The following is a 21,417-nucleotide window of genomic DNA, read 5'->3' on the forward strand; positions in this document are numbered from 1 at the left end:
AAATAGATGGCAAAGATCTGACAGATGGCAAAGAAGTGCTTTGCCATGAGTCACTTCTTTGCCGTCAGCTAGCGGACGGCAAAGATGGCCCAGGCAGACGGCAAAGAAAATCGCAGTTGTAGCCATTACATTTGCCATCGGCCGTGTCTTTGCCGTCTGCCAAAGCTGGAAACATGCATTAATCAACTGCACTACTGCCAGGTGCTTTTGGTCTTTGTCGTTTGAGGACACGGTGGAGCTCATGTGTGAAAATCTGAATTTCAATGCTAAAGCTTGGGTCTTTACAATGCATGAGAAGTTGTCACAAGAGGAGTTTGCGCGCATGATAGTAACTCTTTGGGCTATCTGGAAATCAAGGCGTAAAGCGATTCATGAAGGTATATATGAAAGCCCCATGCAGATCCATAATTTTGTCAATTCCTTCCTGAGGGATTTACAATTACTATCAATGCCAAAGCACCGGATGACTGCTATCCGCATGACCAGGCCATCTATTTGGCAACCTCCCCCGACAACACTCACCCTCGACCCCCGACCCCCTACCCCGACCCCCGACGCCACTGACCCCCGATCCCCGACGCCCGACGCCACTGACCCTCGACCCTCGACCCCCGACCCCCGACAACACTCACCCTCGACCCCCGACCCCCTACCCCGACCCCCGACGCCACTGACCCCCGACCCCCGACCCCGACCCCCGACAACACTCACCCTCGACCCCCGACCCCCTACCCCGACCCCCGACGCCACTGACCCCCAACCCCCGAGCCCCGACACCTCTTCGGCCTCTTGTTGACCGAAAAGACCCCAATCCCCGACGACAGTGACCTTCGACCCCCGATGACACTGACCCACATAGTTATGAGTTAGGTCATATAGTTATGTTAATTATAAAAACATCGTATTTGTGTTGATCGGGTGAATTTCAATGTGCAGTTGTTCGACGACCTCCACGTGCGTTGGACGAGCTCCGCCCTTGTGTTTGTTGGTGAGCACAGATGACTTCTCCTCCTACCCCCTTAATTTGCTCTGTCCCGGTCTTCGTGCCGATGAAACTTGCTAGCTATAGGTTTCTTCAATCATGAGTATGCGTGACCAGTATGCGTCTCCCATTCGAAAGGGCGACATCTATAAATATGCATTTCTTTGCATATTTATAACCGCCATCCTTTCGAATTGTCCAACATTATCCATGGACAGCCCGAGTATGTGTAGATTGGGTTTGTTTTCCCGTATGCTGTGCTCCGGATCCGATGCGGAATTTCGTCAGTGCCTCCCCTGTTGTTCTCCGGGTACACATCCTCTCTGCTTATTGCCGAGACGTGTATCAGGAGAACAGCGGGGAGGTGCTGTCGAAATTCTGCGTCGCATCTGGAGTAGAGCATGGGAAAACGAACCCAGTCTACACATACTCGGGTGGGATTAGGACCTATCTTTACCTATTAGCGTGTAGGTTGCATGGACGTAATAAAACTGACAAACTTGATTAGCGTATGAATATAGATGATGAATTATATATTTATTTCTTGTGCCCCCATAGGTAGCTAGGCAACATGAGTGATCGTGCTTGGATGTACACTGGTCACCCTAGTCAGAAAGACATGACCCATGAATGGTTAACAAAAACCAGGGGGTTTGTGAGAGCCGCATTTGCAAATGGCCAGCATAAAACATGGTGCCCCTGTCCCAACTGCAACAATTGGAAAAAGCAGACAGAGTTTGAAATGGGTAAACACCTGCAGAAGTGGGGTTTTACGCCTAATTATACGGTGTGGACTTTTCATGGTGAGTCTGACCAACGTGCCAGAGCCGAGGTGATTCGTCGTCGCACCGACGAGCATGGTACCGGGATTGAAGACATGGTGCAAGACTTTGATGATGCTCGTGATTCGGACGATGAGATGGAGGAATCTGCAAAGGCCTTCTATGAAATGCTGGAGTCTTCAAAACGTCCTCTCCACGAGCAGACTGAGCTTTGTCAACTGGATGCCATCGCACAAGGAATGGCTCTGAAGGCTCAATTCAACCTAGGCAGAGAATGCTACGATGCGATGATGACGATATTTGGACGCTTTCTACCCAAAGGCCATGTACTGCCTGCAAACCTGTACCAGTCAGAGAAAATCCTCCGTGTACTTAAGATGCCCTATGAGAAGATACATGCCTGTGAGAATGGATGTGCCTTATTTAGGCTTGAGTATGCGGCCTTGAACTATTGCCCCATTTGCAATTCTTCCAGGTATATTGTGGTAGACAACGGCATGGGTGAGAAGAATCAGACCAAAATCCCCATTAGTGTTCTTCGATATCTGCCAATCGTACCAAGACTTCAACGTCTTTTCATGGTCGAAGAGACGGCCAGACAGATGACATGGCACAAATTGGGCAAAAGAACCGAACTAGATGCGGATGGGAACAAGATGCTGGTACAGACTTCAGATGGTTTTGCGTGGAGGCACTTCGATGCATTACATAAGGATAAATCGGAAGATCCAAGGCAACCTAGAGTTGCCATCAGCACGGATGGGTTCAATGTGTATGGTATGACGGCAGCACAATACAGTTGTTGGCCTGTATTTGTCATTCCACTAAATTTGCCACCCGGAGAGATTATGAAAAGAAAGAACATTTTCCTGACGTTGATAATTCCAGGGCCCAACTATCCGGGGAAGAATATGAATGTGTACATGCAGCCGCTTAAGGATGAGTTGCAAGAAGCCTGGGATAATGGGATCAAGACCTACGACGCGGCTACCAATTTTTTTTTCAAAATGCATGTGTGGTACATGTACTCGACGCATGATTATCCGGCGTTTGCGCTATTCGCTGGCTGGTGTGTGCATGGAAGGTTCCCGTGCACCACATGCAAGGCAGCTCTTCAGTTCCGTTGGCTGCAGGCTGGTCGCAAGTATTCTTGCTTCGACATGCATAGACAATTCCTGGATCCTGACCATAAGTTCAGAAAAGACAAGAAGAATTTCATCAAAGGTAGAGTTGTCAAAAACACTGCACCAGCTGCATTGACAGGCCAACAGACCCTTGATCAGTTAAACGCTCTCGAGCCCGATCCTTTGCGTTCAGGATACTTCAAAGGGTATAATACGGAACACGCCTGGACTCACAAGTCATGCTTATGGGATCTCCCTTACTTCAAAGACCTCCTTTGCCCACACAACATTGACGTGACGCACACTGAAAAGAATATTGCGGAGGCCATTTTTGGTACATTGTTCGGCATAGAGGGGAAGTCAAAAGATAATCCTAAGGCTAGAATCGACCTGGAGGCTCTATGTGATAGACCGTTGCAAAACTTGCGACAACGGAAAGGAAAGCAAAGCATAGCGAAGCCAAAGGCATGGTTCAATCTTGAAAGGCCAGCTATGAGGGAAATGCTATTGTGGGTGAAAATGCGGTTGATGTTCCCCGATGGGTATGCTGCGAATCTAAAGAGGGGAGCGAGTCTTGAGAAATTGAAAATATTTGGGCTCAAGAGTCATGATTGGCACATATGGATTGAGCGGGTAATGCCGGTGATGTTGCGTGGCTTTATCCCTGAGGATGAATGGCTAGTACTGGCAGAGCTGAGCTATTTCTTCCGTTCTCTTTGTGCGAAAGAACTATCGCCTGGCGTGCTAGATGAAATGGAAGAGTTGGCGCCGGAGTTGGTCTGCAAATTAGAAAAGATCTTTCCACCGGGCTTCTTTAATCCAATGCAACATTTGATTTTGCATCTCCCGACCGAGGCAAGAATGGGGGGGGCCCGTTCAAAATCGATGGTGCTACTCAACTGAGAGGATGCAGAAGACGCTTCGAGCTAAGTGTAAAAATAAACGTAGAATTGAAGCATCGATGGCCGAGGCATTCATTACTGAGGAGGCGGCAAACTTCGTGACAGCACACTACGAAGCCAAAAATCATCATTTGCATAACCCGAAGCCTCGGTACAATGATGGCGATCGAGAAAAAGTTCGATCCAACCTCAGCCTATTCAAAGGTAAGCTCGCACCATCCGGTGCTTCGAAAGGGAAATCGTTGGATGTCGAAGAATGGCGGACCATTTCATTGTATATCTTCACCAACCTAACAGAAGTGCGGCCGTACATCGAGTAAGTTCTCGGTAATTTATTGTTCCGCAACTTCTAATTGCTTTGAACCACTCTTATTCCCGGATATTTGATATAGTCGATACGTTGCCGAATTCTCGGATGGAGCGGTCATCGAAAAGGATTCCGTCGAAGAGTATGAGCTTCTCGCAAAGCATGGAGGCGACTATCCTGGTTTCATCTCTTGGTTCAAACAAAGGGTAATTAATTACCATTAAGGGCCCATTTGACTTATTGGTCTAATTTTGCGGCTAATGCATCCATTCTTTCGTATTATACTTGTAGGCTGATGCAGAGTCTATGGACACCGAGTTGAGACAAGTCGCTAATGGTTTTGACTATAAGGTCCGTTCATTTGACAAATACAACATCAACGGGTATCACTTTCTTACCTTTGGCAAAGAGCTATCTATGCCCGACCTAAAGACTACAAATTGTTCTGTCTCTGCTATCGGCGAAGGAGACACCGAGTATTATTGAAGGGTTGAAGCAATTTATGAACTTCTATTCTATGGTGAAAACCCACCGACCGTCGTAGTCTTCAAATGTTATTGGTTTGAGCCGAGGGAGACTAGAAGGACTCATGAACATATAGGACTAGTCGAAATCAACCAAAACACCCACTTAGATGTTCCCGATGTCTATATTATGGCTCAACAGGCGACACAAGTTTTCTATCTACCGTGGGCCTGCCAAACTGATCCAAATCTCAAAGGTTGGGATGTCGTTTATGAAGTGCCACCACATTTTAGACCACCTACCCTCAATGAAGAGGATTACGAACCTCACATTAACCCAGACACATACGAAGGAGAATTCTTCCAAGAAACACGTATGTCCAAGAAACGTTTCAAGAACCGCTCTACTTCACCCCAGAACATTGAAGTAGACAGCGACAGTGAATCCGTCTTAACCCCTGAGCCCGAACAGGAAGAGCTGGAAGAAGAAGAGGTTACTGCTGCGGATGACCTGTCACTTCTTGACCGATTACATAATGGTGGCCTTCCACATGTTCTTCTAGATAGTGATGATGATGATGCATTTATTGATGATAGTGATGATCATGATGCATTTATTGACCCTGAAGCATATATAGACGAGGACGATTGTTATTAGTTCATGTCAGGTATTCAACTATTATACTATATATAAATTTTGAGTTCATGTTAGGTATTCAATTTTTATTAGTCATGTTGGTATTTATGTTGTACTAATTTCATTTACTCTTTGTCATGACAGGTGTTGAAAGATGGTGGGAAAGGGTCGAAAGCACGCCGCGACTGTTTCTTCGTCGGCAGGTGATGGGATGGGTACTTCCATTCCTGCCTCGCCTCTTCGGAGAGTGTTGCTCTCTACTATGCAAGGAGCGGCCCCCGTGAGAGGAGGTCGACCACCCGCGAAGCCGAGAGGCACTAAAGGTACACGTTGTATTCATGTTGGTATTTATGTTGTACTCATGTTGTATGCATATTGGTATTTATATACATTTTATTACTCATGTTGGTATTTATGTTGTACTAAAGGTACACGTGGCCGCGGGAGAGGTAGGGCTACACGGTCTCCGCCACCACCCCAAGCTGATTCACCTGAGCACAGGAGGACTTCTAGGGTGGATTCGTCTAAGGTGGAGGCTACACGGTCTCCGGTTCACGAGCCTCGGGTCGACGAGCCTCAGGTCGACGAGCCTTTGACCCACGAGACTCGTGTCCCAGAGGCTTCCTTCCAGACGACTGCGCAGCACAGCAGGGATGAGGGTACGTCCCAAGAGACCCAGTGGGATACCTGGCCAGAGCCAATTGGCCATGCTGGTAGCGACGAGGAGTTGGGTGAGGGGGATACCGTCTACCAGCGTGGTAGTTTGGGGCTCCCGCTCGTGCCAGCGACCCCCGAGCAGAGGTGCTCGATTAGGCCAAATGGGGACAAGTAAGTTAATTTACTCTTATTTAACCTTTTGCCTTCGCGTTTTCTCAAATATCTAATGTTTTGGCTTTAATTTTTCATACTGTAGGGGTTGGATTGTTGCCAAGGGTGTCCGCAAGCCCAACAGCGTCCTTGGTGTTCTTTGCCGTCAAAACTTCCCAGGGTTTGTTACATTGCCTGGTCGGGAGCGAGAGGTAGGGATGACCTGGGAGCACTACTTGGGTGCCCCGGCCCCGCCGGAGGTGGAGATCGACGGTGTTTTGTGTGACACGAGGGCGGACATGGTGATCCGAAAGTTCTGGGTAATTTCTCTTTCACACAATTATAAATTAACCATAGCTATTTATTGTACTAATCGGTGTTGTCTCGTTTGCAGACCTTCTACAGGTGTGAGGAGGGATACGAGGACGACGTGGCAAAGGTTATCGGGTGCAGGCTACTTCAAAACTTTCGGCACGAGGCTCGGGTGCAGGCTGTTCGAGACTACTATGCCACGCGGCGTATTAGGATTGATAAGGCGAAGTGCCGTGATGCTAAGATGGAGAAGGAGCATTACATGAAGGTAATTACATATTATTAAGGCTTTGTAGTTAGTTTCCTTGATTTGGTTCTTACGCACTCAAATTTCTCTTTATTAACTTAGGTGCCCCCGAGATGGTGTGTGGATAAGATGGATTGTTGGGAGGCCTTGGTGGACTAGTGGTGCTCCAAAACGTGGGAGACCAGCCACAAAAACGCCAAGGAGAGGCGTGGCAAAATGGTTGACGTGCCACACCATCAAGGGAGCGTCAACTTAATCCAATTTGGTGAGAACTGGGTATGTGGTTTGCTTCATGCCTCATGCAATTCATTCTTAATGCTATCTTGAGCCCTTTACCAATACAATTTTCTGCTCTCTCTCTTTTAGGCGCGTCACAATAAGACGGAGGCGCCACAGATGTACGACCTGTATGCGATGGCCCATACTGCCTCGTACAAGAAGGTCAAGGCATTCTCTGAGTCTGACCTCAAGCATCCAGAAAACTTCACCAACATCTCCTCCCACGACAAGCTCGTGAAGTACAGAGATCACGGGAAGGCGAGGAAAGGGGAGGACTTTAACCCGAGCGAGGGGCCTATTGATCCAGAGCTCGTGATGATAGCTGGCAACGGGAGGCCCCATGGCTCGATCGCCATTGGAGACGGCCTTATACGTTGTCCTAGCACTCTCCGGCAGATAAAGGCACGCCAAACGAGCTCTTGTCCGGAGATAACACGTCGTCCACGGCCAGTCGAGCTCGCCATCGAGGTTAGTTTAATGGACTCAACTATCTTTCAGCATTATGTTGTGCGTTGGAACCAATATGATTACATTGCTAACAATGAGTTGTGTTGCAGGCTGCTATTCAGAAAGAGAGAGCGGCAATGCAGGCGGCTATGGCGGAGAAGGATAAGGAAATTAGGGAGCTGGAGGAGAGGACGACTGCATTGGTGGAGGCGGAGAGGGCACGGAATGAAGCGTCTACCAGGGCCATATACGAGCTCTTCGTGGTAAGTTTCTTCTTCATGTTATTTCAAATCTTGCATTTGAATGTCCGTTTCATTAATAAATAAAAAGTTTGACTTGTCGAAACCAAATGTACAGTCTATGTGCGAGAAGAACGGCCAAGTCCCTCCGCCGATGCCAGTCATTAACGTGGCGGGGACGGTGAGTTTCATTTCAGTGGAATGATCTTAAGAGTGTCCTCATGCTAACTACACATTGCAAACGATGCTTGGTGCAGAATATGTCCCGAAACGCATCGCACGACCCTTCTACAGTCGAGCCTTCTCCACGTGAAACAAGCCACAGCCACCGTGCTTCACCCTAACTTAGGTATCTTATTTATAGTGTTTTAATAAAAAATAGCTAGACTTCCATCTAATGACATAATTAGCTTAGTTAGCTCCAAAATAGCTAGACTTCCATCTAATGACATAATTAGCTTAGTTAGCTCCAAAATGGCCTATTTAATAAAAAATGACCTATACTTAGCTAATTATCCTCGAAATGACATAATTAGCTCCAAAAAGGCATTGTTAGCCAATTTAGCCCGAAGAAGGGGACAAGAAGAGAAAAAGAGGAAAAATGAAAGGAGGGAAGAGGAAAAATGAGGAGAAGAAGGAGGAGAGGGAGGAGGAGAAGAAGGAGAAGAAGGAGAAGAAGGAGGAGAAGGAGAAGGAGCTCCTCCTACTCCTTCTTCTTCCTCCTTCTCCTCTCCTTCTTCTTCTCCTTCTCCTTCTTCTTTTCTTCTTCTTCTCCTCTTCCTTCTTCTCCTCCTCCTCCTCCTCCTCCCCCTCCTTATTTTACTTCTTCTTCTCTATCTCTTCTTCTACGTAGCTTAGACTCATCCAAGAAAGGGTAAATTGGCTAATTATCCTACGAAATGACATAATTAGCTTAGTTAGCTCCAAAATGGCCTATTTAATAAAAAATGACCTATACTTAGCTAATTATCCTCGAAATGACATAATTAGCTCCAAAAAGGCATTCTTAGCCAATTTAGCCCGAAGAAGGGGACAAGAAGAGAAAAAGAGGAAAAATGAAAGGAAGGAAGAGGAAAAATGAGGAGAAGAAGAAGGAGGAGAGGGAGGAGGAGAAGAAGAAGGAGAAGAAGGAGAAGAAGGAGGAGAAGGAGAAGGAGCTCCTCCTACTCCTTCTTCTTCCTCCTTCTCCTTCTCCTTCTTCTTCTCCTTCTCCTTCTTTTCTTATTCTTATCCTCTTCCTTCTTCTTCTCCTCCTCCTCCTGGTCCTCCTCCTCCTTATTTTACTTCTTCTTCTGTATCTCTTCTTCTACGTAGCTTAGACTCATCCAAGAAAGGCTAAATTGGCTAATTGCCCTACGAAATGACATAATTAGCTTAGTTAGCTCCAAAATGGCCTATTTAATAAAAAATGACCTATACTTAGCTAATTATCCTCGAAATGACATAATTAGCTCCAAAAAGGCATTCTTAGCCAATTTAGCTCGAAGAAGTGCACAAGAAGAGAAAAAGAGGAAAAATGAAAGGAAGGAAGAGGAAAAATGAGGAGAAGAAGGAGGAGAGGGAGGAGGAGAAGAAGAAGGAGAAGAAGGAGGAGAAGGAGAAGGAGCTCCTCCTTCCCCTTCTTCTTCCTCCTTCTTCCTCCTTCTCCTTCTCCTTCTTCTTATCCTTCTCCTTCTTCTTTTCTTCTTCTTCTCCTCTTCCTTCTTCTTCTCCTCCTCCTCCTTATTTTACTTCTTCTTCTCTATCTCTTCTTCTACGTAGCTTAGACTTATCCAAGAAAGGCTAAATTGGCTAATTATCCTACGAAATGACATAATTAGCTTAGTTAGCTCCAAAATGGCCTATTTCATAAAAAATGACCTATACTTAGCTAATAACCTCGAAATGACATAATTAGCTCAAAAAAGGCATTCTTAGCCAATTTAGCCCGAAGAAGGGGACAAGAAGAGAAAAAGAGGAAAATGAAAGGAAGGAAGAGGAAAAATGAGGAGAAGAAGAAGAAGGAGAAGAAGGAGAAGAAGGAGGAGAAGGAGAAGGAGCTCCTCCTACTCCTTCTTCTTCTCCTTCTTCTCCTTCTTCTTCTCCTTCTCCTTCTTATTTTCTTCTTCTTCTCCTCTTCCTTCTTCTTCTCCTCCTCCTCCTACTCCTCCTCCTTATTTTACTTCTTCTTCTCTATCTCTTCTTCTACGTAGCTTAGACTCATCCAAGAAAGGCTAAATTGGCTAATTATCCTACGAAATGACATAATTAGCTTAGTTAGCTCCAAAATGGCCTATTTAATAAAAAATGACTTATACTTAGCTAATTATCCTCGAAATGACATAATTAGCTCCAAAAGGGCATTCTTAGCCAATTTAGCCCGAAGAAGGGGACAAGAAGAGAAAAAGAGGAAAGATGAAAGGAGGGAAGAGGAAAAATGAGGAGAAGAAGGAGGAGAGGGAGGAGGAGAAGAAGAAGGAGAAGAAGGAGAAGAAGGAGGAGAAGGAGAAGGAGCTCCTCCTACTCCTTCTTCTTCCTCCTTCTCCTTCTCCTTCTTCTTCTCCTTCTCCTTCTTCTTTTCTTCTTCTTCTCTTCTTCCTTCTTCTTCTCCTCCTCCTCCTCCTCCTCCTCCCCCTCCTCCTTATTTTACTTCTTCTTCTCTATCTCTTCTTCTACGTAGCTTAGACTCATCCAAGAAAGGCTAAATTGGCTAATTGTCCTACGAAATGACAAAATTAGCTTAGTTAGCTCCAAAATGGCCTATTTAATGAAAAATGACCTATACTTAGCTAATTATCCTCGAAATGACATAATTAGCTCCAAAAAGGCATTCTTAGCCAATTTAGCCCGAAGATGGGGACAAGAAGAGAAAAAGAGGAAAAATGAAAGGAAGGAAGAGGAAAAATGAGGAGAAGAAGGAGGAGAGGGAGGAGGAGAAGAAGAAGGAGAAGAAGGAGGAGAAGGAGAAGGAGCTCCTCCTTCCCCTTCTTCTTCCTCCTTCTTCCTCCTTCTCCTTCTCCTTCTTCTTCTCCTTCTCCTTCTTCTTTTCTTCTTCTTCTCCTCTTCCTTCTTCTTCTCCTCCTCCTCCTTATTTTACTTCTTCTTCTCTATCTCTTCTTCTACGTAGCTTAGAGTTATCCAAGAAAGGCTAAATTGGCTAATTATCCTACGAAATGACATAATTAGCTTAGTTAGCTCCAAAATGGCCTATTTAATAAAAAATGACCTATACTTAGCTAATTATCCTCGAAATGACATAATTAGTTCCAAAAAGGCATTCTTAGCCAATTTAGCCCGAAGAAGGGGACAAGAAGAGAAAAAGAGGAAAATGAAAGGAAGGAAGAGGAAAAATGAGGAGAAGAAGAAGGAGGAGAGGGAGGAGGAGAAGAAGAAGGAGAAGAAGGAGGAGAAGGAGAAGGAGCTCCTCCTACTCCTTCTTCTTCTCCTTCTTCTCCTTCTTCTTCTCCTTCTCCTTCTTCTTTTCTTCTTCTTCTCCTCTTCCTTCTTCTCCTCCTCCTCCTCCTCCTCCTCCTCCTTATTTTACTTCTTCTTCTCTATCTCTTCTTCTACGTAGCTTAGACTCATCCAAGAAAGGCTAAATTGGCTAATTATCCTACGAAATGTCATAATTAGCTTAGTTAGCTCCAAAATGGCCTATTTAATAAAAAATGACCTATACTTAGCTAATTATCCTCGAAATGACATAATTAGCTCCAAAAAGGCCTTCTTAGCCAATTTAGCCCGAAGAAGGGGACAAGAAGAGAAAAAGAGGAAAATGAAAGGAAGGAAGAGGAAAAATGAGGAGAAGAAGAAGGAGGAGAGGGAGGAGGAGAAGAAGAAGGAGAAGAAGGAGGAGAAGGAGAAGGAGCTCCTCCTACTCCGTCTTCTTCTCCTTCTTCTCCTTCTTCTTCTCCTTCTCCTTCTTCTTTTCTTCTTCTTCTCCTCTTCCTTCTTCTCCTCCTCCTCCTCCTCCTCCTCCTCCTCCTCCTCCTTATTTTACTTCTTCTTGTCTATCTCTTCTTCTACGTAGCTTAGACTCATCCAAGAAAGGCTAAATTGGCTAATTATCCTACGAAATGACATAATTAGCTTAGTTAGCTCCAAAATGGTCTATTTAATAAAAAATGACCTATACTTAGCTAATTATCCTCGAAATGACATAATTAGCTCCAAAAAGGCATTCTTAGCCAATTTAGCCCGAAGAAGGGGACAAGAAGAGAAAAAGAGGAAAAATGAAAGGAGGGAAGAGGAAAAATGAGGAGAAGAAGGAGGAGAGGGAGGAGGAGAAGAAGAAGGAGTAGAATGAGAAGAAGGAGGAGAAGGAGGAGAAGGAGAAGGAGGTCCTCCTACTCCTTCTTCTTCCTCCTTCTTCTTCTCCTTCTTCTTCTCCTTCTCCTTTTTCTTTTCTTCTTCTTCTCCTCTTCCTTCTTCTTCTCCTCCTCCTCCTCCTCCTCCTCCTCCTTATTTTACTTCTTCTTCTCTATCTCTTCTTCTACGTAGCTTAGACTCATCCAAGAAAGGCTAAATTGGCTAATTGTCCTACGAAATGACATAATTAGCTTAGTTAGCTCCAAAATGGCCTATTTAATAAAAAATGACCTATACTTCGCTAATTATCCTCGAAATGACATAAATAGCTCCAAAAAGGCATTCTTAGCCAATTTAGCCCGAAAAAGGGGACAAGAAGAGAAAAAGAGGAAAAATGAAAGGAAGGAAGAGGAAAAATGAGGAGAAGAAGGAGGAGAGGGAGGAGGAGAAGAAGAAGGAGAAGAAGGAGGAGAAGGAGAAGGAGCTCCTCCTTCCCCTTCTTCTTCCTCCTTCTTCCTCCTTCTCCTTCTCCTTCTTCTTCTCCTTCTCCTTCTTCTTTTCTTCTTCTTCTCCTCTTCCTTCTTCTTCTCCTCCTCCTCCTCCTCCTCCTCCTTATTTTACTTCTTCTTCTCTACTCTTCTTCTACGTAGCTTAGACTTATCCAAGAAAGGCTAAATAGGCTAATTATCCCTACGAAATGACATAATTAGCTTAGTTAGCTCCAAAATGGCCTATTTAATAAAAAATGACCTATACTTAGCTAATTATCCTCGAAATGACATAATTAGCTCCAAAAAGGCATTCTTAGCCAATTTAGCCCGAAGAAGGGGACAAGAAGAGAAAAAGAGGAAAATGAAAGGAAGGAAGAGGAAAAATGAGGAGAAGAAGAAGGAGGAGAGGGAGGAGGAGAAGAAGAAGGAGAAGAAGGAGAAGAAGGAGGAGAAGGATAAGGAGCTCCTCCTACTCCTTCTTCTTCTCCTTCTTCTCCTTCTTCTTCTCCTTCTCCTTCTTCTTTTCTTCTTCTTCTCCTCTTCCTTCTTCTCCTCCTCCTCCTCCTCCTTATTTTACTTCTTCTTCTCTATCTCTTCTTCTACGTAGCTTAGACTCATCCAAGAAAGGCTAAATTGGCTAATTATCCTACGAAATGACATAATTAGCTTAGTTAGCTCCAAAATGGCCTATTTAATAAAAAATGACCTATACTTAGCTAATTATCCTCGAAATGACATAATTAGCTCCAAAAAGGCATTCTTAGCTAATTTAGCCCGAAGAAGGGGACAAGAAGAGAAAAAGAGGAAAAATGAAAGGAGGGAAGAGGAAAAATGAGGAGAAGAAGGAGGAGAGGGAGGAGGAGAAGAAGAAGGAGAAGAAGGAGAAGAAGGAGGAGAAGGAGAAGGAGCTCCTCCTACTCCTTCTTCTTCCTCCTTCTCCTTCTCCTTCTTCTTCTCCTTCTCCTTCTTTTCTTATTCTTATCCTCTTCCTTCTTCTTCTCCTCCTCCTCCTGGTCCTCCTCCTCCTTATTTTACTTCTTCTTCTGTATCTCTTCTTCTACGTAGCTTAGACTCATCCAAGAAAGGCTAAATTGGCTAATTGTCCTACGAAATGACATAATTAGCTTAGTTAGCTCCAAAATGGCCTATTTAATAAAAAATGACCTATACTTAGCTAATTATCCTCGAAATGACATAATTAGCTCCAAAAAGGCATTCTTAGCCAATTTAGCCTGAAGAAGGGGACAAGAAGAGAAAAAGAGGAAAAATGAAAGGAAGGAAGAGGAAAAATGAGGAGAAGAACGAGGAGAGGGAGGAGGAGAAGAAGGAGGAGAAGGAGAAGGAGCTCCTCCTTCCCCTTCTTCTTCCTCCTTCTCCTTCTCCTTCTTCTTCTCCTTCTCCTGCTTCTTTTCTTCTTCTTCTCCTCTTCCTTCTTCTTCTCCTCCTCCTCCTTATTTTACTTCTTCTTCTCTATCTCTTCTTCTACGTAGCTTAGACTTATCTAAGAAAGGCTAAATTTGCTAATTATCCTACGAAATGACATAATTAGCTTAGTTAGCTCCAAAATGGCCTATTTAATAAAAAATGACCTATACTTAGCTAATTATCCTCGAAATGACATAATTAGCTCCAAAAAGGCATTCTTAGCCAATTTAGCCCGAAGAAGGGGACAAGAAGAGAAAAAGAGGAAAATGAAAGGAAGGAAGAGGAAAAATGAGGAGAAGAAGAAGGAGGAGAGGGAGGAGGAGAAGAAGAAGGAGAAGAAGGAGAAGAAGGAGGAGAAGGAGAAGGAGCTCCTCCTACTCCTTCTTCTTCTCCTTCTTCTCCTTTTTCTCCTTCTCCTTCTTCTTTTCTTCTTCTTCTCCTCTTCCTTCTTCTTCTCCTCCTCCTCCTCCTCCTCCTCCTTATTTTACTTCTTCTTCTCTATCTCTTCTTCTACGTAGCTTAGACTCATCCAAGAAAGGCTAAATTGGCTAATTATCCTACGAAATGACATAATTAGCTTAGTTAGCTCCAAATGGCCTATTTAATAAAAAATGACCTATACTTAGCTAATTATCCTCGAAATGACATAATTAGCTCCAAAAAGGCATTCTTAGCCAATTTAGCCCGAAGAAGGGGACAAGAAGAGAAAAAGAGGAAAAATGAAAGGAGGGAAGAGGAAAAATGAGGAGAAGAAGGAGGAGAGGGAGGAGGAGAAGAAGAAGGAGAAGAAGGAGAAGAAGGAGGAGAAGGAGAAGGAGCTCCTCCTACTCCTTCTTCTTCCTCCTTCTCCTTCTCCTTCTTCTTCTCCTTATCCTTCTTCTTTTCTTCTTCTTCTCCTCTTCCTTCTTCTTCTCCTCCTCCTCCTCCTCCTCCTTATTTTACTTCTTCTTCTCTATCTCTTCTTCTACGTAGCTTAGACTCATCCAAGAAAGGCTAAATTGGCTAATTGTCCTACGAAATGACATAATTAACTTAGTTAGCTCCAAAATGGCCTATTTAATAAAAAATGACCTATACTTAGCTAATTATCCTCGAAATGACATAATTAGCTCCAAAAAGGCATTCTTAGCCAATTTAGCCCGAAGAAGGGGACAAGAAGAGAAAAATAGGAAAAATGAAAGGAAGGAAGAGGAAAAATGAGGAGAAGAAGGAGGAGAGGGAGGAGAAGAAGAAGAAGGAGGAGAAGGAGAAGGAGCTCCTCCTTCCCCTTCTTCTTCCTCCTTCTTCCTCCTTCTCCTTCTCCTTCTTCTTCTCCTTCTCCTTCTTCTTTTCTTCTTCTTCTCCTCTTCCTTCTTCTTCTCCTCCTCCTCCTCCTACTCCTCCTTATTTTACTTCTTCTTCTCTATCTCTTCTTCTACGTAGCTTAGACTTATCCAAGAAAGGCTAAATTGGCTAATTATCCTACGAAATGACATAATTAGCTTAGTTAGCTCCAAAATGGCCTATTTAATAAAAAATGACCTATACTTAGCTAATTATCCTCGAAATGACATAATTAGCTCCAAAAAGGCATTCTTAGCCAATTTAGCCCGAAGAAGGGGACTAGAAGAGAAAAAGAGGAAAATGAAAGGAAGGAAGAGGAAAAAGGAGAAGAAAGAGGAAAAATGAGAAGAAGGGGACAAAAGGATAAGAAGAAGAAGGAGAAGAAGGAGAAGAAGAAGGAGAAGAAGAAGGAGAAGGAGCTCCCGCTCCTTCTCCTTCTTCTCCTTCTTCGTATCCTTCTTCTCCTTCTTCTTCTTCTCCTCTTCCTTCTCCTTCTCCTCCTGCTCCTCCTCCTCCTCCTTTTTCTTTTTCTTCTCCTCTTCCTTCTCCTTCTCCTCCTCCTCCTCCTTCTTTTACTTCTTCTTCTCTTTATCTTCTCCTATAGTTAGCTAGGGTTCCACCTAAATGACATAATTAGCTTAGTTAGCTCCTAAATGGTCTATACTTAGCTAATTTCTCTCCGAAATAACCTATATATACACTACTTCATCTAGTATTATTTTTCTAACTTTCTTATTTGTCATTTTGCAGATTACCTTCACTTCACGGGAAGCTTGGTTGATGGAATGCTTGAAGATGATTTCTTGTACCATGGGTTGTATTGAAACTATTGTAGTATATGAATATATGAAACTTTGTATGCACGTGGATGAAACTGGTGTAATATATGGTTTGGTACGGATGTAACTTCCATAATATGTATGCACTATGGATGAGAGTTATTTTAATATGGTTATGAGTACGGAAAGAAATGAATTTATGTCAAATATATATATATATCCTGATTATTGTTAAAAATGCTGGATATAACAAAAAATAAATAAAAAAGGGGCTGGTTCCCCTCTTTGCCGTCTGCCAACACATGGCAAAGGGGGAATCTGCCCCCTCTCTCTCCCCTCTTTGCCGTCTGCCCCCACATGACAAAGGGGGGGAGGCAGACGGCAAAGAGAGAATCTGCCCCCTCTCTGTCCCCTCTTTGCCGTCTGCCAACACATGGCAAAGGGGGAATCTGTCCCCTCTCTCTCCCCTCTTTGCCGTCTGCCCCCACATGGCAAAGGGGGGGAGGCAGACGGCAAAGAGAGAATCTGCCCCCTCTCTCTCCCCTCTTTGCCGTCTGCCCCCACATGGCAAAGGGGGGGGGAGGCAGACGGCAAAGAGAGGAGGCCTGCCGTTAACACTTAACGGGGACGTTGCAATATATGCCGTCCCACTTATTTTGCCGTCTGCCCCCTCATGGCAAAGATTCTTTGCCGTCCGCTTTGTGAAAGCAGACGGCAAAGAGCCTCTTCACCGGATTTTTTTTACCGTCTACTTTGCCATGAGGGGGCAGACGGCAAAGCCTTTGCCGTCCGTGGTTGCCCCCTTTGCCTTCCGCCTTGGCAGACGGCAAATTTCTGAATTTCCGTAGTGTAGGAAGTTGGTGTTTGGATTCCAGAAGGTTTTCGGGCATTGCTCGCGGTGTATAGAGATTGACGAATGGGTTCCGGGGGCCCACTGGGTGGGCCCACCACGCCCCAAGGGGTCCACATGGGTTTATTGGATGCGCAATAAGGCATAATGGGCTGACAAAGTCATCCAAGGAAAGCCCATGAGGAAAAAGTGGAAAATCAAAAAGATGTGGGAAAATAAGGAAGGAGTCCTAATCCAAGTGGGATTGGAGGAGGACTCCTCCCTCCTCCACTTTGGCCGACCCAAGGGAGACTCCCTAGGCTCGCCAAGGCTGCATCATCCCTCCTCCTATATATACTAGGGGTTTAGGTCTTTTGAGACACAACTTTTCCACGCGCAACCCTAAACCTCTACTTCATAATTCTTCCTCTAGATCGGTTTTCTGCGGAGCTCGGGCGGAGCCATGCAGGAATAGATCACCACCATCGGAGCACCGTCGCGCCGTCGGAGAACTCATCTACTTCCCCGTCTCTCTTGCTAGATCAAGAAGGCGGAGATCATCATCGAGCTGTACGTATGCGGGACGCGGAGGTGTCGTCCGTTCGGCACTTGATCGGGACAGATCGTGGAACGGATCGTGATACGGTTCGCGGGACGGATCGTGGGACGGTTCTTGGGACGGATCGTGGAGACGTACCACTACATCAACCGCGTTTATTAACACTTCGGCTTAGCGATCTACAAGTGTATGTGGATCCGATCTCCCTCTCGTAAATGATCATCACCATGATAGGTCTTTGTGTGCGTAAGAAATGTTTTGTTTCCCATGCGACGTTCCCCAACAACACATCCTAAGGGCTGGAGGTACCCTTCCGGACTCCTACGGAACCCTCTGGAACCTTCTGGAACGTTCTAGAAGCTTCCCGGTACAATACTGATAAAACCCGAAACTTTTTCGGTAGCCAAAATAGGACTTCCCATATATAAATCTTTACCTCCTGAGCTCCTCGTGTGGTATGGGATCTCATCCGGGACTCCAAACAACATTCGGTCACCAACATACATATCCTAATACTAATCTAGATACCCGAACGTTAAGTGTGTAGACCCTGCTGGTTCAAGAGCTATGCAGACATGACCGAGACACCTCTACGGTCAATAAACAATAGCGGGACCTGGATGCCCATATTGGTTCCTACATATTCTATGAAGATCTTTATCTGTCTAACTATGTTGCCAAGGATTCAATCAATCCCGTATACCATTCCCTTTGTCCTTCGGTATGTTACTTGCCCGAGATTCGATTGTCGGTATCCACATACCTATTTAAATCTCGTTACCGGCAAGTCTCTTTACTCGTTCCGTAATACAAGATCCCGTGGCTAACTCTTTAGTCGCATTGCTTGAAAGGCTTGTTTGTGATGTTGTATTACCGAGTGCCCCCGAGATACCTCTCCGTCACAAGGAGTGACAAATCCGAGTCTTGATCCATGCTAACTCAACGGATACCTTCGGAGATACCTGTAGAGCACCTTTATAGTCACCCAGTAATGTTGCGGCATTTTATACACACAAGGCATTCCTCCGGTGTCAGTGAGTTACATGATCTCATGGTCATAGGAATGTATACTTGACACGCAGAAAACAATAGCAACAAAATAACACGATCATATGCTACGTTTATTGTTTGGGTCATGTCCATCACATCATTATCCTAATGATGTGATCCCGTTATCAAGTGACAACACTTGTCTATGGCCAGGAAACCTTGACCATCTTTGATCAACGAGCTAGTCAACTAGAGGCTCACTAGGGACAGTGGGTTGTCTATGTATCCACACATGTATTTGAGTTTCCAATCAAGACAATTCTAGAATGGATAATAAACGATTATCGTGAACAAGGAAATATAATAATAACCAATTTATTATTGCCTCTAGGGCATATTTCAAACACATATGGTGGGTAAACAAATTATTGTTGGGGAATTGCCAGAAAGGCGGATAGTTATGCGACTTTCACGACAATGATCATGTGCATATTGGAATCACGTCCATAAGAAAATAGGACGACTCCTTCCAGCACCTACTACTATTATTCGACTTCAAGAGCGCATTGATATGTCTCCATCGTGTCTAATTTTTCAAACTCTTTTGCCCTTGTTTTGGACTCTAATTTGCATGATTTGAATGGAACTAACCTGGACTGACGCTGTTTTCATCAGAATTGCCTTGGTGTTATTTTTGTGCAGAAATCAAAGTTCTCAGAACGTCCTGAAAATTTTACGGAGATTATTTTTGGAAAATATGAAAAATACGTGCGCAAAGATCCACCTGAGGGGGTGGGCCAGTGGGCCACAAGCCCTATAACCGCCACCACCCCCTGGTGGCGGTGGGCAAGCTTGTGGGGCCCACGTGGCTCTGCCGCCCCCAATCCAAGCTCTATAAGTTCACTTTTGTCCCAGAAAAAATAAAATGAGAAGATTTCATCGCGTTTGCGATACGGAGGCGCCGTCACATCCTGTTCTTCATCTGGAGGGCAGATCTGGAGTCCGTTTTGGGCTCCGGAGAGGGTAAATCGTCGCCATCGTCTTCATCAACCTTCTTCCCTCTCCAATTCCATGAAGCTCTTCATCGTTCGTGAGTAATCTATTCGTAGGCTCGCTGGGCAGTGATGAGTAGGATGAGATCTATCATGTAATCGAGTTAGTTTTGACGGGGATTGATCCCTAGTATCCACTATGTTCTGAGATTGATGTTGCTACTACTTTGCCATGCTTAATGCTTGTCACTAGGGCCCGAGTGGCATGATTTCAGATATGAAATTATTATGTTGTCACCAATATATGTGTGCTTTAGATCCGATCTTGCAAGTTGTAGTTACCTACTATGTGTTATGATCCGGCATCCCCGGAGTGACAATAACCGGAACCACTCCCGGTGATGACCATAGTTTAAGGAGTTCATGTGTTCACCAAGTGCTAATGCGTTGGTCCGGTTCTTTATTAAAAGGAGAACCTTAATATCCCGTAGTTTCCTTTTGGACCCTGCTACCACAGGAGGGATGGACAATAGATGTCATGCAAGTTCTTTTCCCTAAGCACGTATGACGACACACGGAATGCATGCCTACATCACATTGACGAACGGGAGCTAGCCCCATATCTCTCCGTGTTATAACTGTTGCATGATGAATATCATCCAAACAAATCACCGACCCATTGCCTACGAGTTCGTCCTACTGCTGCTGTTACTTGTCTTGCTGTGCTGCTGTTACTTGTCTTGCTGTGCTGCTGTTACTACTGTTGCTGTTGCTGTTACTTGTCTTGCTCTGCTCCTACTGTCGCTTGCTACTGTTGCTACTTGCTACTGCTGTTCCTTGCCGCTGCTATTACTCGTTACACTGCCGTTACCTGCTACAATTTTGGTACGCTGGTCGTTGACGGGAACTGACAATTTCCGTCAACGGGCAACTTCTCGCTCCATTGATACAATCGTTAGGAATAGTCTGGCGTCAACAGATCGTTTCTGACACCGTTGTTATCATACTACTTTGCTGTTACTACTTTGCTTGCAGATACTAATCTTTCAGGTGTGGTTGAATCTGACACATTCAGCTGCTAATACTTGAGAGTATCCTCTCACCTCCTATAGGCGTACCAACAAATTTGGGTCGAATACTCTACCCTCGGAAACTGCTGCGATCCCACGCGCTGGTGGGCCGTCAACAACATTCTTCTAGTTTCGATTGCCGGAGAGTGCTAGCATCATTCTTATGGTGCCGTTGCAGGGGAAGGTCTGCTGTCACAGAATTAGCATATTTCTGGCGTCGTTGCCGGGGAGGTATTGCTATATTCTCTGAGTCACTTGGGATTTATATCTGCTGATCACTATGAAGAATCTGAAGGATCCAAAAACCAAAGTCTTGCCCTCAACTATGAGGGGAGGTAAGGAACTGCCATCTAGCTCTACACTTGATTCACCTTCAGTTATGAGTAAGTTTGCGACATCACCTCCTGCTAGAAATATTGATATGTCGGTTGTGCTTGATGATGCTTATGATGCTACTGCTAGAGATTCTATGCTTGATACTATGCCTGATGATACTATGCTTGATACTATGCCTGATACTGCTAGAGATGCTATGCATGATGATGCTAGAGATGCTATGCTTGATACTATGCCTGATGCTATGCCTGATACTACTAGAGATATTTTGCCTGATGATGCTATGCTTGATACTCCTAGAGATGCTATTTTGCCTGATGTTCCACTAGGGGTGTTCCTTGATGCTCATATTGCTAGAGTTACTGCCAATGCTCGTGATGCTTCTGAAACTGCCGATACTATTGAGATAGAACCTGCTTTTGCTCCTGCTAGATCTAGCTCTCCTAGATATGAATTGCCTGATATACCTGAGGGTTACGTTATGGAGGGAGAGATAGCTGAGGATTTTCTTGCATGTAAGGATGCCTATGACACTGAGAAATTACTTCTGAAGTGGAAGGAAAAATCTCTGAAAGCTAGGATGAAATACGACCCGAAGTTTGCCACTTCACCTATCTTTATCACCGATAAGGATTATGAATTCTCTGTCGATCCTGAGATAATCTCTCTAGTCGAATCTGATCCTTTTCACGGTTATGAGTCTGAGACGGTCGTAGCCCATCTTGCTAAACTACACGATATAGCCACCCTTTTCACTAATGAGGAGAAGATCCGCCACTACTATATCCTTAAGCTGTTTCCTTTCTC

Source organism: Hordeum vulgare, chromosome 5H (genome assembly GCF_904849725.1).
Source record: "Hordeum vulgare subsp. vulgare chromosome 5H, MorexV3_pseudomolecules_assembly, whole genome shotgun sequence".
NCBI lineage: Eukaryota > Viridiplantae > Streptophyta > Magnoliopsida > Poales > Poaceae > Hordeum > Hordeum vulgare.